Consider the following 18,014-nt stretch of genomic DNA (forward strand, 5'->3'; position numbering starts at 1 on the left):
CCAGCTCATACTGTTCTTTAAGACGTTCAAATGTGATTACTTCCCCTTTGCTCCATAGGTCGCCCACCATGGATATGCCGATTGCGTCCCATTGGGTAAACCCCTTACTATTCTTGAGTCGCCCCAACCGCTGTGTAACCCAAAGTTGAGTAAGTATGGTTTTAACTCCTTGCCAGCCCAATTTAGTGTGTGCCGCGTGCCATATGGTGACTGTATGTATTGTGGGCCCAAGTAATGAAGGGGATCGCTTCTTGTTGTAAAGTGCTGACATCATGCCTTCTTCTCCCAATCCTTGTCTGTCTGCTTGGAATGCGGGGTCCGTTTGTGGGGCGTGTATCCATTGATTAATGATTTTCAACTGAGCTGCCCAATAGTACAATTGTATGTTTGGAAGTGCTATTCCGCTGTCATACCACCCTCTAACCAATTTGCCCTGCGCTATGCGTGCCGGCTTGTTCCCCCATAACAGACTGGAAACCTATGCCGCTATCGCCTTGAAATAGCTTGGTGGTACTGGAAATGGCGTGTTTTCCAATGCATACAGGAATCGTGGGAGCGCCATCATTTTAAAAAGCGCTGCCTTTCCTAGCACTGTCAGCGGTAAAGTGCCCCAGTGTATCGCATCCCTTTTTAAGCGCTCTAAGGGAGGCATGAGATTCCTTTTTAAGAATTTGTCCGGGTTAGCTGTTATGTAAATACCCAAATACTTAAATGTGTCCTCTGTGTTCTGCAGTTGACAATCTTTGGGGAGTTGAGGCGGCGGGCCATGAAGTACAAATAAGATTGATTTGGACCAATTTATGGTATAACCAGATGCCCGACCAAAGAGTTCACAAATATTTAGGAGTACCAGAATGGAGCGCCTAGGGGAGGTCATATATAATAATACGTCATCCTCATATAGTGAAATGCGGTCTTCCCACCCTTCCGCCCACCTAGTTCCCTGGATCATTGGTTCCCATCTAATCCATGCCGCCAGTGGCTCCAGCACAAGGGCAAATAGCAGCGGTGACAGTGGGCAGCCTTGGTGCGTGCCACGTGTTAGTGGAAAGTCTTTGAATATGTGACCGTTGGCCGTAACATGTGCCTGCGGTTTGGCATATAATAGACGTATCCACACGCAAAATTTAGGGCCAAAGCCTAAGTGAGTAAGCACAGCGAATAGGAAGGGCCATTCAACCATATCGAATGCCATTTGAGCGTCCAAGGAAAGGATAACAGTTGGTTCTTGAATATACTGTATACTGGCCATCACACTATGTAAGCGTCTCAAGTTAAGAGCTGTGTTTCTGCCCGGCATGAATCCGGACTGGTCCAGGTGTATCAGGGTCACAAGGTGCTGCGTCAGTCTTATCGCAAGGAGTTTTGCAAGGATTTTAGACTCTGCACTGGTTAAAGATATGGGGCGATATGAGGTACACTCTGCATGAGGTTTCCCAGGTTTTGGGATCGCCACTATAGTGGCCAATCGCTGATCTAGCGGAAGTTCACCTGTCTGCAGACTATCACAATACATATGTAGCAGGCGTGGGGCAATTATTCCAGCTGTCTTTTTATAGAGTTCAATGGGTATACCATTGGGTCCCACCGCCTTGCCCGATTGTAGTGATCCGATCTCCATGTGTATCTCTTCGGTCGTAAAATCGGCCTCAAGCGTAAGAGCCGCTTCTGGCGTGAGTTTGGGCATAGCAATATCTTGTATATAGGTCTGTGCCTATTCCGTAGTCATGGTGGAGAGTGACGTGTAGACCTGTTGAAAGTGTTGTGCTAATGTGTGCACTATTGTCCATGGGTCAGCCACCACCAGACCATCTCGTGTTCGGATTTGTGCTATCCATTTTTTCCCTTGCTCCCTTTTATCGAGCCATGCCAGGAGTTTTCTGGCCTTATCAGCGGTTTAGTATACCTTATGTTGTGTAGCCGTCATTCGCAACCTAGTTGCTTCCCTGAGATATTCCCTGTGCCCTTGTTGTTTAAGACGCAAGCACTGGGCGGTAGCTGGAGTTGGGTTGCGGGTGTATTGGGCATCGGCGTTATGTAGCTCTAATTCTATAGTATTTAGCTCTTGTTGTTTTTCACGCGTAATAGAAGCGATGGCCTGCCCTCTGATAACAGTTTTATAGGCCTCCCACAGAGTGGCGGGGAGCGGACCGACGAGACATTTTCTTGAAAATAGCGTTGTGCTGTAGTGGTGATAGCTTTCATGATGTTGGGGACATGTAGGTATCCAGGGTATATGGGATAGACACGCTGTCATACCTTGTGGTGATATGTGTATGTTAAAAGCACTGGGGAGTGGTCAGATACGCCCCTGGGTCTGATTTCAATATTTGCTACATTTCTCAAACTGTCTGCTGATGCAAGGAAGTAGTCTATTCTGGAAAGGCTATTGTGAACCCCGGTGTGAAAAGTGAATTGCCGTGCTGCGGGGTGGCGGTACCTCCATATGTCGGTGAGGCCTAGTGCATCTAAAAATCTCCCCAGACGGGTGACGCCAGTTGCGTGTACCTTTGAGGGGGATCGGTCTAGGGTCCCATCAACAGTGGCATTGAAGTCTCCCCCAATCAGTAGCTCTCCCTCCGGAAGATCAAGTAAGAAGTCACTAAGTGCCGTGAGCGTCACAACTTGAAGGGCTGGAGGAATGTAGACTGGTACTATATTGATAGGTCGCCCTTCCCACTGACCAGCAATGGCCGCATTCGCGGCCATTGTCGTCTGTCTTCGTTTGATGTATTATTAGTGGTGACTGCTTTCTGACTAAGATACCTACACCTCTTGTCCCACAGGCCATGCACATTCCATCTATTCAACAATAGGGGAGTTACTTGTGATATGGGGAATGTCTGCAGATCAGGTTCTGGTGGATCCTGCGTTGTCATTACTGGCATAATGTATAAGCATTGTCATGGAGTCGTGTCTGCAATGTACTTGGAGACCAATGTCTGAGAACGTCTCATGTATGAGTGCCTTTTTGGAAACTGTAATCAAGAAAAAACATGACCCTATTAACAATCCCACTCCCTCCACCCCCCTCTCTGCCTCCCTGCTAGACAGAATCAAAACTACCCGCCACCTCAACTTCGCAGAGTGCTTAGTGCCCATCCCCGTTACCATAACTTGGGGTTGAGAGTGAGCTTCTGCCGTCCATTAGAACCCCCCCAAATGTCTTCATTAAGTGCGGCTTCTCCTGTCTGTCTGGTATACAATGTGGAACATGGTGTCAATGAGGGTAGGTCTCTGCAGTGATTTCCATTATGTTCTGCAGGTGGTCAACACAGTTCTTCCGTGGGCTATGATTAGTTCATGGGTTCATAGCTTAGTTCCAGCTGGTCGACGTCAGAGCAGCCCCGGGTCGCAAAAGGTCAACCAGGTCCAGTTAGGTGTCTCTCTTTGAGGCGGAGCGCTACTCTTTTGTTGCAATGCAAGACGTAGTCCAACAGGTTCTCTCACTCTTGTTCTTCTGTCCTCATTTGTTCTCCGCGGTGTGCTTCGTGTCCTCCCATTCTGTCTGATCGTGTTATTTGTCTTTTCTAATGCGATTGGTACGGCAAGGGAAGGTGATCAACTGAGAGAAACAAGTAGCCACAAGTCTATCAGGGATAATGAATTCTACTGTGTATGTGTTATGAGCTGACCCGTACACCTCTCATCACCACAGGCCATTATTATGGTCACTAGGAAGTTAGAGAATGAGTGGAGTTGCTGCTGTGGCAAAAGAGTGCTAAACACCTAGTGAGTGGTTACCCCAATGTTCTCTGTTCCATGTGCATGTATTGGGAATACTCTACAACCAGTGCTACACACACATCGATGGATGCCACCTTGATGGTGAAAATTCAAGAGCCACCATCCAGCTTACCTCTGGAGTGGGGGGGCATCGAGGAAATTAGAGATCCCCCCCCCCTTCATAGCAACAGATGATTTCCATCTTCAAGTAGGTTACATTGAGACATTTCATAAAGTTAGGGAACAACTAACACCACCAGTTTACATTTCATTTGGAATCGGAACATGTTGAAGTCCCCAACTAAATTCAGTTAAAGCCATCTACTACATGATCATCCTGTGTGGGCTTCAAAAGTGAGCAATATATTTCCCGGTCTCTGTGCAATGACTCTACTGTCTTATGAAGTCCAACCTGCTCCTGGTCTTACTCACATCATGCTGAAACAGTCAATCGTTTCTGTTTTTTGGATTTCGTCTGCCATTTACACAGTGTCCCAATCAGATGCTATTGTAGGCAAATGTTAAAGGTGGTAGTATCTACTGAAGTGTCGCGAGAGAGTCAAGGAAAGATTCCAGTTCCACAGGATTTGTAAATTCCATGGTCTTGCCATTCAATGTTAAAGTCATATAGGCATGATCAAATTGGCCATATTTAGGGACTCTCTGGCACAGTTTGAGCCCTAATGCAATAAATTTCTTATGCCAAACATTGGTGCCAGAAAAATAGGCCTGAGAAAGGAAGATTTAGTGCTTGTCATATAGATATGGACTTTATTTCTCCTTAGCCTCCTGGAAGATAGCTCTAGCATGTTGGTGGCAAATGATACATGCTATTACTGGTTTCTACTTGCAGTTGAAGGTTGTGCTATACGATGGTGAGCCCTCTGGAATTCAAGTGTTTCTTGAAACTGTGAGTTGAGGAGCTGCAGCAACGTATCAGTCAGTAACCCAGTCATGTCATCTTTTTCTTTATTCTCTGGTACTCCATTTATTTGTATGCTTTCTCTTCTAGCTCGATCTTTCCATTCTGTAACATTGTTCTGAAGGTACTGAATGTCTCGGCCCTAGACTTTCACAGAGTCGAGCTTTCTGTCAACTGTGTCGAGTTGCTGTTGAAAAGCCAAGTTATCCATCCACACTAATTTAATTTCCTAGGTTAAGTCCATCATTTCACTTTCCATGTTGGTGAACGTCATGCCAATGGTAGAGATCTCCTTATGGATGACATATATAGTGGAGTCAATCATTTTTTTTCTCTGAGGTTTGAGAGTTGCTTTTGGACAGACAACAGCCTCAATTAACAGGAAGTGATGTGCTGTAGATTTTGATGATGACGTGGTGTGATCTTAAACTTAGTTTATCAATAAAATGAAAGTAGAGCCCCAGTAGTCCCACGTATATTATATATTCTTTTGTCTTTCCGTAATCAGAACCAAATGTAGAGGCCTAATTGGGAAAACAAAAAGCCAAACTGGTGTCTCTCAGTATCAAATCCAAGGTTCTTCAAGACAATACAGGCACCCATGCATGTTGCATTCATCTTATACATGGTTCCTAATGCCATTGCTTCTGTTCTCATTCCCTTGTAGTGGGTGGCGATCTTTTTCAGTTCTTACTAGTGAGTTTCACTCTGCAGATCATTGTCCTAGTTTCCTCTCATGGGGGGGGTCAGGTGGGGTGGATCGAGCCTCCTCGCTAACAAAACTCATAGTGATTGTATGAATCCCCACATAGTTGGCGGAACCTCTGTCACTCACTTTTCTTCTCTGTTGGCTCTTGTCTCATAAGTCCTGCGATACGTCGCTCAGCTCCTGGCACCTTCCTTCGGGCTATTTGTGACATCTCATCATCAGCTGATCAATTTTTCACTGCCTCCATACACTCTACATGGTTCTTCAAGCCTTGAGCTGACCTCAAACCATATTCTCACAGTATTATTCCTGCAGGTGTACGGACCCCAAATCCACAACAGGAAGATAGATCTGTCAGGCATTGGATCACTGGCAGCAACCCACTCAAATCCACTTCAACATCACCACGGGTCTGCCTGTATCTGCCTCCCTCCTGTTGCCTCCGCAGGCCCTTTGTAATGCATTTATATGACCGAAGACTGCAGTGGTTTCTGGAACTCTAGCAACGAGAGGCCATCTTGCCTCGATATAGATAAATTGTTAATACTAAACGCTAATCTTAGATTTCTTGTGGAAAACACCTCTGTAAATTTTAATCCTTGCCCCTTTAACATGATTTGAAGGTAGATCCCATACTGCCACTGCAAGAATGTGTCTCCTGCCCCCAGCCCACCACTGGAAGCATTTTCAAGACCTACAAACTATGTCTATTGAGAAATAGCTTCTTTCGCCAAACCCATCCCTCTAACATGGTGTCATGTAGGTTACACTCAATTCAATAAATTTGACCAGTCAATCGTTTTTGAACAATTGCCATTTTATAAAACATTTTGTCTTCATATCTATACTATCAACATACAAATGATAAAGTATACTCTATACAAGTCAGTACATTGTATTGCAGCAACTCCACGATGCAGAAATAAGCCCTCAGACAAGAGGCTTGTGTTAGATAGCATTGGTGGTGAGCACAGCTGCAAAGGTTGTTTATTTACAAATTTATAAATCTATTTTCAAACTCCACAACATTTGAGAAGTTGATAAACTTTGCTAAGTTTCAATAAAAAATATCATCGTAGAAGCAGTGTTAAAAGATGGTTTTAAAAGAAAATGAAAATAACATTAATGGGAGATATTTAAAAAATATAGGATCTTTTGGATGCAAACAATGTATTGTAAAGTTGATAAACTTTGTGAATGGCACACAACTTCAGGGGTAACATGTAAAATTTACCCTCCACTATCTAGTGTGAATAACTGTCTTACGCAGAGGTAGGCATTTATTATTTTCAAAATAAAAACAATTATTGTGACAAAGGCATGTGGGATTATTTGGACTTTTTAATGTCAATAGTGTTTTTGATTTATTATGTATCGTTAAATGAATTTGAACTTTGAGATATTGGCTTATTCCTTTATTGATACCTTAATCGTAACTATCTTCATAACTGTCTATTTGTAGATTTATAGACAATCATAGCAAAGTCCTCAAATCATTGTCTTTGGTGTCATAAACATTGGAGCGGGCTTTTCATACCCTAGGTTGTGAACAAAGTCAGTAAAAGGCATTAAAATTATTCTATACAGAGTTTCGAGATGATTCATTTTGTCAAAAATACATGCCACCATTATTCGACCAAGGCACATGCTACCAACACGTGAATATCTAGAGTGCACCAGCTGTCAACCCCTCCATAGTACTGGCCATCGGCTGCTGTAAAGCATAGCTGGAGCTGCTACTTGAGAGTCTGGAATACCCATAGCTAAAATGGACCCAGCTTAGTTCCAAAAGTATGGTCTGAGCTGTCTCTCCTTTCCTAGTATTGCAATCAGTTACTGAATGGACAATAACATACCTCGGGTACTCACTAATAAAGGTTAAGTACCAAGGAACCCCAAGGTATTTTTAAGTTCCTGGAAGAGGTTGAGTCAGTCCTGGTGGCACTGACCTACAAGGGTGGGGAGAGGATGCTGATTATGAGCATGACACTAATACATGTGTGAGGTTTCCTCTTCCATAAAGGATTGATTTCCACAACAATGCAGAATTAATGTGATGTCCACATGTTCGGACCCTTCATCGCTTCTAGAAGATTAAGAAACAGTCTATCTTCCATTTTTTGGAGTTTGTTATGGCACTGTCATACTCATTCTTGTGATTAGAGACAAATACAAAAATGTAACAATAACAATGACACTGGATACCTTGGTAGCAATGTGCAACTCCAGATTTATGAGTGATTGGGGAGGTAAAGGCCAGGCTGGGAGGGATGTGTAAGAGAAGTAGGGTCCCAGTGGAGTAGGCAGATCATGTTTTGATTCTAATGAGGGCCCTTTCTTCCTGAAGAAGAACACCTGGCTGCCATAAGCCAGTGAAGTGGAACAGCAGTTTAATTGCACTTAATTTCCCCACCTTTGAAATTCAATAGTTGTTGGCAGCGTTAGAGTATGCCTCGATTTATGTTCATTGAAAGGTTTACTGTGTCTGTATTGTGCTATCATCTGCACGGTAAGTGCTAAAACTTTTTATTGAATTTGTTTCTTCTCTTAAAAAAACATTTTCAGTAAACAGTGCTCAGAACAAAGTTTGGCAGCTGTGAAGGATCGTGGAAGTCAATTACTAAATTAAGTGTTAAGCTGCCTGCATTTTTTTCTTGCAGTGAGAGATTCTTGGCTTCAATCCTTCTGCACTGTGCGTAATGCATGATTCTTTACTTACTAATGCAATGAACTGGGACAGAGCAAAGCTCTACTCAAAGCAGGGTGCAATCTAAGTACAGAGAAAGTAATATATAAATAAGATTTCCTGCCGCCCACTGTCATTCGGGTAGGGGCAACTGACCCTCTCTGTGTCATTTTAAGGATTTTGGGGGCCCTGGACAATAAGGGGCAGAATTGCTAGAAATTTACGCATCTGTAGAGATGCGTCAGTTTGCTTGCGCCAGCCTGCGATACCCTTGCGTCACCATGGATGTACCATATTTACAATATGGCATGCCATGTCGCAAGGATTGACAGATGCGTCAGAAATTCTGACGCATCTGTTGGCAAAAGTCACGCATTGCTGGACTCATTTCGCTAGCACGACGCAACTCCAGCAATGCTTGGGTGAGGTCTATACTTTATACACTGCGTCACTCCATAGGTTTCGACGCAGTGGCAGCCTAGATGTGGAGCTGTGAAATCTAGTAGATTTCACTGCGTCCCTTCTACGAGGCTTTCCTTCGCGGAAACGTCCACCCTGCATACATTACACCTGACGCAGTTATAATGGGACGCAGGACTTTACAACCTGGCGCATCTTCCTAGATGCGTCACATTGTAAATTGGCTGCATTGTTTACGCAGCCGCTGCGTCATAAAAGTGATGCAACGGCTGCACAAAAGTGTCACAAGGGGCTTGTAAATCTGCCCCTAAATATCTTTAAGGCCCCTGTTCAGAGCAACTGTTCATTTCCTTACCCATGTTATGGCAATTCAGGCCCCACCAACCAGTATTTAATTATATGGCAATGGGTGAGATAAAGAAATAAACAGAATCAAGATAAAGAACAAAAATCACTTTCAGTGGGGCCCCTTGGAACGTGGAGACTCTGGCCAATTGCCTACTTTGTCCATGCCTTAAAACGTTTTCTGGGCCCACTCAGCCAACCTTGAGTGTAGCTCACTGGTCAGCACCACTACTGTTAACTGGTCAATATTTTGAAGAATAATAATACAAATTTATAGTAACCGATATACAAGATTATATCCAAGCTCCCATCCGCTCTTATATTACCAGCTCAGTGATGTTAGTAATGACATAATACAAAAAGTGCGAAATTTTGGGGACTCTAGTGTAATTTTTTGTAATTTGTGGCATTTCAGATTGCAGTTTGCACTCGAAATGCCTAATATACAGTCGCATGAAATTGAGATTTCATTCACGTAAAAAATCTAAAGCGGAAACACAAGAACAACGCAAACGAACCAAATGCGAGCGCATGTTGTTTGTGCGCAATTTTTTAGTGGAATATGCAACCTCACTGGGGAACACATTTCGCCTAAAAAATAAAAGTAAAAAATGCTGAACATTCAGTACCCCATCATTGGTCGCCCTTGGTAGAGTCAACACAACTTGAGGCGGCCCCACTCTAGGTTGTGTTGACTGGTATGAGGGGGGACCTTATTCGGGGACCGGGGTAATATGTCTATTCACTCCCTTATGTCACTACTATTTGTAAATTATTTTCTCTGTCCATACTCTGGTTTAGCCTGACATAATCTTCACCTCCTCCAGGACCAGTGCTTGAAATTGAAAAATAGAAGTGCAGGTACTCTGTATCAGAGAAGTGCTGTTAATCTACAATTAAAAGTATTATAGGGGCAGATTTATATCGGACTTGCGCCACTTTTACGCCGCCGTTGCGTCACTTTTGTGACGCAGCGGTGGCGTAAACCCTGCGCCATGTTGCGCCCCATTTACAACGCGACGCATCTAGGGAGATGCGTCACGTTGTAAAGCTTGCGCCACATGTGGGCGTACCTGCACGGGGGGGGGGCGTTCCGACGCAGGAACGCCTCTGAAAAGTGGCTGAGTGAAATCTACAAGATTTCACTCAGTCACTTTTACGGCCATGCTGCGTCAAAACCCTGCGCCCGCTTGAAGCAGGCGTAAGGATTGACGCAGCATTGTAATGATAGGGCACCCCCGAGCCTTGCTGGAGCTGCGTCGTGCTTGCGACGCAACTCCAGCAATGCGCCAACCTTCCACCATCAGATGCGTCACGCATCTGTTTATCCTTGCGCCACGATGCGCTGCATTGTAAATGCGGCGCATCTATCGTGGCGCAAGGGTAAACTTTCGTGACGCATCTTTCCTGGCGCATCCCTGCTGATTTGCAGGGATGCGCCAGGAAACATAAATCTGCCCCTATGTCTCTCTTGAGAAGTGCATGTAATCTTCCTCTCAAAATAGAAATGTGCCGGTATTCAGAACCATAGAGTGCTGGCTCATTTTAAAGCACTCTCCAGGACTTCCGTTTCTTTTTTGTGTGCCCCGTTGCTTTCAAGGCTGTTGGATATTTGCTGTAGCAACTTGTCCCTTTTAGGGTGCTATGGCCTTTGATTTCTTCCAGAAACGTTATGCTGAGGTGTAAGTGTCTGTTTTTTTAACCAAGTAGTGGCTGCTGTGGCGCCCTACTAGTTAATGGTTAATCTAGTGCATGTTTGTTGCACTGCACACTGGGAGATAAAGGATGTTTTTGGAGCCGTGTTCTTTCTTGCTTTTAATGCGGCTGCAAGAGCGCTCCGCTCAGGTTACACTGGCTCCTATGCGCTAGATAATTTTTCTGCAGTCACAGTTTCTCGAGAATCTTACTGGTAGGGAGAGCGGCGGTTTATTTCTGTTGAGGAAAGTGTTCTGGGCGCTAAGCCTTCTTGTAAGAGGTTTAAGAAGCTGGTGAGCATGGTGTTTATGGTATTTGAAAGTAACTGATAATTTAAAAGACCAAGGGGTAGATTTACAAATGTTTTGCGCTGGGTTAGTGTCACAAAAGTGAAAACGTTTTTTTCCCTAATTTACTGTCCAGTGCCAAACTTGTTTTGAGCTGGAAAGTACCCTGAAAGTAATGCAAAGCAGCGCACAGCTTTGCACAAAGCACTGCTTTGCGTTGTATAGAGCCAAGGGGGCAGTACAAGGGTGGTACATGGGCGTTCCCATGCTACCACCTATGCCTATTGACGCAAAACACTATCTACAAACAATTGTAGACAGGGTTTAGCGCCAAACGTTTACAACATTTCAGGAAAAAAAAATGTCTCCTTTCTTTTCTGACTTTGCATGCATGCTGCTCTGTGCAGTACAAAACATATGCTAGACTCAGGCACGCAGCCAAGCAATATATCGCTAAGGTGTACGCCTGGTGCACCTCAGCTGAAATCAGCACCGACACTAGGGAAAGGAGAGAGCCCTGTCTCTGTCCTAATTGCGCTCCAGTGCTCCCTCCCTGTCACGCAATGCAGCCTCTTTGGGGGCTGCGCTGCGTGCCTTTTTTGAAAATCTGACCCCAAGTATTTTGCAGTTAAAAACAAAGGGCCTCATTTATGAGAAGAGTTGCATCGCTGGAGTCTGTCTGAAAACAGACGCAGCTACAGCAATGTGTCCTTTCACATGGGGAATGCCCCATGTGAAAGGGCCTGCATCACTCTTACGCCTGCCATGAGTCAGGCGTATGGTTAAGACACATTGGCGTCCTCGAAGTGGCATAGTGAAATCTCATAGATATCACTGCGCCACTCCTACAACCCTTTATTGTGTGGGAACTCTCACCCTGCATACATTATACTTGATGCAGGTATAATGTAGCACTTTACGAAGTGATGCATCTGACTAGATGCGTCACTTCGTAAATATGGCGCAACATGGCGCATTATTTACGTATTATTTACGCCGCTGCTGCATCACAGTGGCGCAAAAGTGAAGCAGGGGCTCATAAATAATGCCCACACATTTTATGAGGGTGCAGGGCCTGTGCTTGCAATGCTACAATGCAGGCTTATCTTACCTCCAGGCTGGGTGCCTCCTCCCTTTTGTTACAGAGCCCTGTTCTGTCCTAGGTTTGAATGCTTTGGGGCATTGGCCTGTATATTATCCTGAATAAGTTTTGGATAGTCCCAGTAAAGAAAGTTGTTGAATTTTTTTTAAAGTGATTTACTGAGGTTTTTCCCCTTTTCTGTTTAAAGGGGTGTATTTTTATGAGAAGTCCAGGGTGCAGCTAGTTTAGGATCCCTGTAGTATATAAGGATGGAGTTCTCTTCAGAACTCTCCTCCGTCTTCCAATGGATCCTGTTATTCTGTTTCCTCACCCGCTCCTGTTTCATCTTGCCCTGCACCAGAGTATGATGACAAGCAGTTGAAGTATGTTAAACATTCCTCCATACTAGAGGCAAATATATAGCATATAGTATCTGTCCTCTAATCTTATGTTCCTGATGGAGAAGGATCAACCGTCTACCAGTGGAGAATAGTTTTGGACATTTTAGAAACCAACTTCCTAAGGTGCCTATAATTCCTGCAATTCAAAATCTTCTACAAAGAGAGTGGAAGGATCCGGTGTTAGACCTGACACTCTTAGGTGGTAGTCCCCAAACCTTTCGCCTTCACCCCTCCTCTTTTTGCTGCATTCAGTTTTGTGACTTTAGGACTCTGTAATTTACCACTACTAACCAGTGCTAAAGTGATTGTATTTTCCTCTTAAAGCACAGTAAAATTAGCCTACACCAGGTTGGCCCATTTAATGTACATGTATGTCCCTAGTCTATGGTACTACATGTACCCAAGGCCTGCAAATTAATTATCATTCATAGACCTGCAGCACTCATTGTTACACCCATTTATGTAACACTTGTCTCAGGCCTGCACTGCAACCTGTAGGGCTATTTCATGCTTGCAAAATAGACCTGTTGCTAGACCTAAAACTTCCTGTTTAAGCCCGAGAAGAGGCTCTAACAGGTGCATTGGGCATTAGGGCATGTGTACTTACATTTTGGCAGCGATAAAACCCCTAAAGTAGTTTTTTATTGTCGTAAAGTCTATCTCGTTCATTAACTAACACTGGGTTTAAATTATTAAATTTAATAAGTGCTAACTTTGGATTGGGAGCAGATTGTGTTATGCTGTTTAGTCTCAAATTAATTGCATTTTAAAATTCTCTTTAATGGTAAAGTCAAATTTTAAGCCACAATGCCGAACATGCGACATTTAGAAAGTTGTCATTTTCTTATCCCAACAATTTGTGCCTTCTGCCAGTATCCTGGATCACATGACTGTTTATGTCTTTGCAGTTGGAGTTTGTGTATTCCTCCCACACAGTGACACAAAGGGTACTAGATGAGCCCTACTGGCAGGATGGCTAGAGGTGGAGCTGTATTGTTTCCCATTGCACTACAAACGGTTTGCCTCCAGAACACCCAATGGAGCCTAACACCAGGATTTTGTTACTCCAGACAGCTTGAAGCCTTGACAGCGCAAGGAAAGAACTTTCCAGGACCAGAGATGGGGATAGGAAAGGGTGTCTCCTCACTCATAAAGTCTGGCACCAGGTATAAATATTCCAGAACCACTCTTCAGATCACTTCTGGACCCGTGGAAGACTAAGAAGAAGTATTGTTCTGCTATCCTGCTCCTGGAAGACCTGTCCTGCTGGCCTGCTACTAGAAAGACTGCCCAGCTGCCCTGCTGCCTGTGGAAGGAAGATTGGACCTGCTCATTGAACCCAAGGCCATCAGAGTGACTCCAAGTGATAGGTGGCTCTCCTCCTGTGTGAGCTACAGGGACACAACAAGCTCCAAATACCTTTAACCCTGATGCAGGCCTCTGCTGGAGATCTGAGACCCCAAGTGTGGCCTCCCTAGTCCTGGATTCATGGAAGTGGTGTTGGTGATACAGCCCCCACTTAACCCTAAAAGCTAGCACTTAGAACATTTTCCCAAAAAAACTCTTGGAGATCCGACAAAAGACTGGGGTCTACCTGCCAGCCGATCCACCTAAGGGCCAATCACCGGTCTACCTAACTTCATAGAAGCTCCTGCTATGTTCTTCTCCACAGCAGAAAGTCCTCTTCGGCGGGACCTCCAAGCAGTGGTATCCAAACTTGTGGAGCCTTCTTCGGCAACACCCTACAGCCTCATCCCACTGGGTGAATCCATGCTCCAGAAAAACTTCCAAATTCAAAGGTAGATATCTCACTGGGCTCGACGACGACCAGTTCCCCATCGACGACAAAGACCTCCTTGGCCTATAAATACAGTTTCTCCCTCTTTTTTCAGCCTTTGTCAATGACTTCAATAAGACCTCATCCAGCAGCTCCCAAAAGTTGACAACGTGTCCTTGGATACAGCCTGCTGCCTAAGAGTCTACCATCTCTAGAAATGTTGTCAAGAACTTTTCTATGCCTGAAGGTAAGCCAAGACTGGGTCTAATCCACCACTTGTATAAGACCCATGCTCCATCGCGGTCAGCCTTAACTTTTGACTTTAACTTGGTCGCGACTATATACCTGCAGTTAGTGCTTTGATATTTTAGGCACTTTTTTCACTAGAAACATTAAAAATTCATAACTTTTCTCTACTGATTGGATTACATTTATTTGGGTGTCATTTTATTTATTAAAAATACTCTGTTTTTCTAAATTATTGAAGGATTTTTACTGTGTTGTGTTTTTGCTTTATTACTGTTTGTGTGCAGCATAAATATTTTACACATACCTTCTAAGTTGAGCCTGATTGCTTTTGTGCCAAGCTACCGTGGGGCAAAATGCAGGTTAATTTAGTGACGTTTTGTGGTTCACCCTGACATGGATTATGTTTTTTATTTGAGTGGGGCTTCCACCCCTATAAACTAATAAGCCAGTTTCTTACACCCTGATGGAGTTTCTGTTCCCAGAATTATATGAAGACTTTACCCTAAGGCTAGGTGGAGACGGACCATCCTCATTCGTTAGTGGGGGACACCTTATTAGCTAACCTAATTGGCAAACTGTCACATTTATTGAGGATATTCTTTTGTCAGATCCAGTGAACAAGAAGATGGAGTGTACTTTGGCGAGATCTCAAAATGCTCTTTGTTTAGCTCCAAAATCGGAAATTTGTGAGGTGTACCCCTCATAATCCCTGGTTAAGGACTGTGAGGCCCTTTCTACATCTATTGAGGAGGGTGAGGATTTTTTACAGTTGCTGAATCGAATAGAGATTCAAGGTCATTATTTGTCAAATATCATATTTGACTATGTGAATGCTACTACTATGGCCTCTGCTGGGTCTGTGGCGGCCAGACATCATCTTCATTTGAAGAATCAGAAGGTTGAAGCAGCACAGAAGAATCTCCTTGGTAAATCCCATAAGACTGTTCGGTGAAGAGCTAGAGGCTTTAAGAAAATCATTCAAGAGCCAAAATCACTCCCAGCCCTTTTGTCAGAAGCAGATGTCATAGCATAGTTGTAAAAAGAAATATTATTACAAAATGAAAATTAAAAACTTTTACTGCAACAAATACCATTCCCAACCGAAGGGAGCTCAGTCTGGTTTTCCCATTAAACTAACAAGGAGGAAGAACTCCAAACAGAGTTCCTGAATATGCTGGGAATTCTGCTAGTCCAGTGGGAGATCATCTACTCCTGTCCTTGCATGTTTGGAAGAATTTGTTTTTCAAGGCTACCTGATAGAAGTACTCCATGGCTTCCAGAACCTTATTTTGTACAGACTCTCTGGCTGGATGACCAGACCAGGAAGAGTACTTTGCAGGACAGTATCTTTCTCTTGATATAGAAAGAGGCGATTCTTCCTGTTCCCCTCTAGAGAGGGGTCAAGGATGTTATTTGAGTCTCATTCTTTGATCAAGTTGAGTCAAGACACAACTTTGATCACCAGAACACTTCAGAAGTTTGAAATTCTAGTCAACTGGCAGAAGTCCAATCTTCAATTTTCGCAATGACTCAATTACGTTGGAGCTGCTTTCAACTCAGAACAAGGTCTGGTGCTAGTCTCAGAGTTCAGGAGAAACACGCTCAAGACCATTGTGCAGGATCTGATGATGAAGCCTGAGACTCTAGCCAGGGACTGGCTTTGTGTCCAGGAGAACATGGTAAATCAACATCTATTACCCTTACTTGGTTCTGTTTTAATACCTTCTGAAGCAGAAGATACCAATTTCATGTTTTTCTTCTTTCAGGCAGCAACTCTGAGTATTGTTCTTTGGGCGAGACTCTGCCTGGACCAACTAGGTGTCCACATCCTGAATCACTGACAGCCTTGTAATCAGAGTCAGAAGGACCTAATGTCAGTGTCTCCCTCAGTTTGGAAAAAAATAGACTTGCCTCTCATATGTTTCTATTCACATATCCCAACCCAATGGTCCTCAACACTGATGCCAGCATTTTTGGTTGGGGGACACTCCTGGAATCTATAACTGTGCGGGTGATTGGGAAATATCAGAACAGGGAAGTTCTTCCAACTGTAGGATTTCTTGGTGGTCTGGAGAGTGATCCAAACATTTTCCAAGCAAATAAAGGGTAGGGCTCTTCTGGTCTGGACGGACAATATTGCTAATGTAGCCTAGCTAAATCCCCAGTTCAGGATAGGCTCAGAGTCCCTACATTAAATAGCACAGTGGATTTTTACCTGAGGAAAGTGCAACCTCCTAAACCTCAGAGCAACTCATTTCAGAATATCCCTGAATACCTAGGCAGATTACCTCAGCAGGACCCTGCCAAGTTCACAAGACTTTCTCATGAGTCCTATCATATTTCAAGCAATGTGCAGAAGGTGGGGAACCCCCAGGATAGATCTACTTGTAGAATGTCAGAATGCCCAACTACCCCTTTTTCTCTCCAGATTTCAAGATCACATGGCAGGGGTTGTGGATGCTCTGCCCAGTCCCTGGCAATTAGGTCTCCTCTACTCTTTTCCCCCACTCCTCTAATCCCAAGAGTTCTAGCAAGGTTACAGGTGAAGAGAAAACAATGGTATTAGTGTTCCCTTTTGGACAAGGAGACCTTGGTTTCCTTTGCTGAGCTATCTACAGGTGTAGCAAAAATGCTTCTTTCTACTACTGCCTTTACCGCTGGCATTTGCTTCTCTTCCTCCAGAGACTCTGGAATGTTTAAAACTATTGACTTGGAGGTTGAGAATGAAGGGAACTGACTAGCTCTGTTTCAAGTTCCCTGCAGGCCTCTAGAAGAGGATCTACTAACTGATCTTAAGATCACTTGTGGGACTCCTTTGAGTCATGGTGTTCTCAGAGATCCCTAAATCTTGTTTCTACTGCAACATCTAATATATTGCTATTCCTTCACTAAGGATTTGATAAGGGTCTTTCAGTAGCCACCCTTAAATTTGTGGATTTGAGTTTCCATGAAACAACCCCTCTTCTATGGAATCATTAGTTACAAAGCTCTTTAGGGGTTTTGCATTTTGGAGACATAGGCTTAGCTGCCCTTTCTCTTCCTTGGGTTTAACGTTAGTTGTGGCTTCCCTTCAGAAGGTAACATTTGAGATCTTAAATACAATATCAGATCAATTCCTCACATACAAAAGCTTTTTTCTTGATGCCATCACCACAAACAGGTGCTTAGGTGAGTTAGGGACCCTTGTTTGTAGATTTTTTCTACAGAAAGCTTTTTGAGGACCACGTAGTTCTCTCTCTGAACCCAAATTTTCTACCGAAGGTAAACTCCAAATTTCACAGAGGTCAATATATTGTTCTCACTGTTTTTGAAATACATAGTTACAGTGCATATTCTTTGACCCATCTTTTGAAAGTGGAAGGGGCAGTTAGATTTTACCTGAATAGAACAGTGGAATACAAATTCTCGGATTCCCATTTTGTCAACTTCTGGCCCATGAAGAAAAGTGAGATATCTTCTTCCACACTAGCAAGATGGACAAAGGAAGCCTGTGGAAATGCCAGAATGTAGAACTTACTATAAGGTAGGGGATGGTGTTGTGGAATGGGGTGGTGAGGGAAGTTCTAGGTGTGAGTAATTCCTTGGAATATGCTAGAGATTACTGTTCATGATCTGAACTGATAATAAATCTTATCAGGAAAACCCATAGGATTGTGCTTATTGAGTAAATGTTTTGGTGATGAGTTGGTTCTGCTCAGAACGCAGAAAGAGCAACC

The sequence above is a fragment of the Triturus cristatus genome, chromosome 3_1 (assembly GCF_964204655.1).
Source record: "Triturus cristatus chromosome 3_1, aTriCri1.1, whole genome shotgun sequence".
In the NCBI taxonomy this organism is placed as follows: Eukaryota; Metazoa; Chordata; class Amphibia; order Caudata; family Salamandridae; genus Triturus; species Triturus cristatus.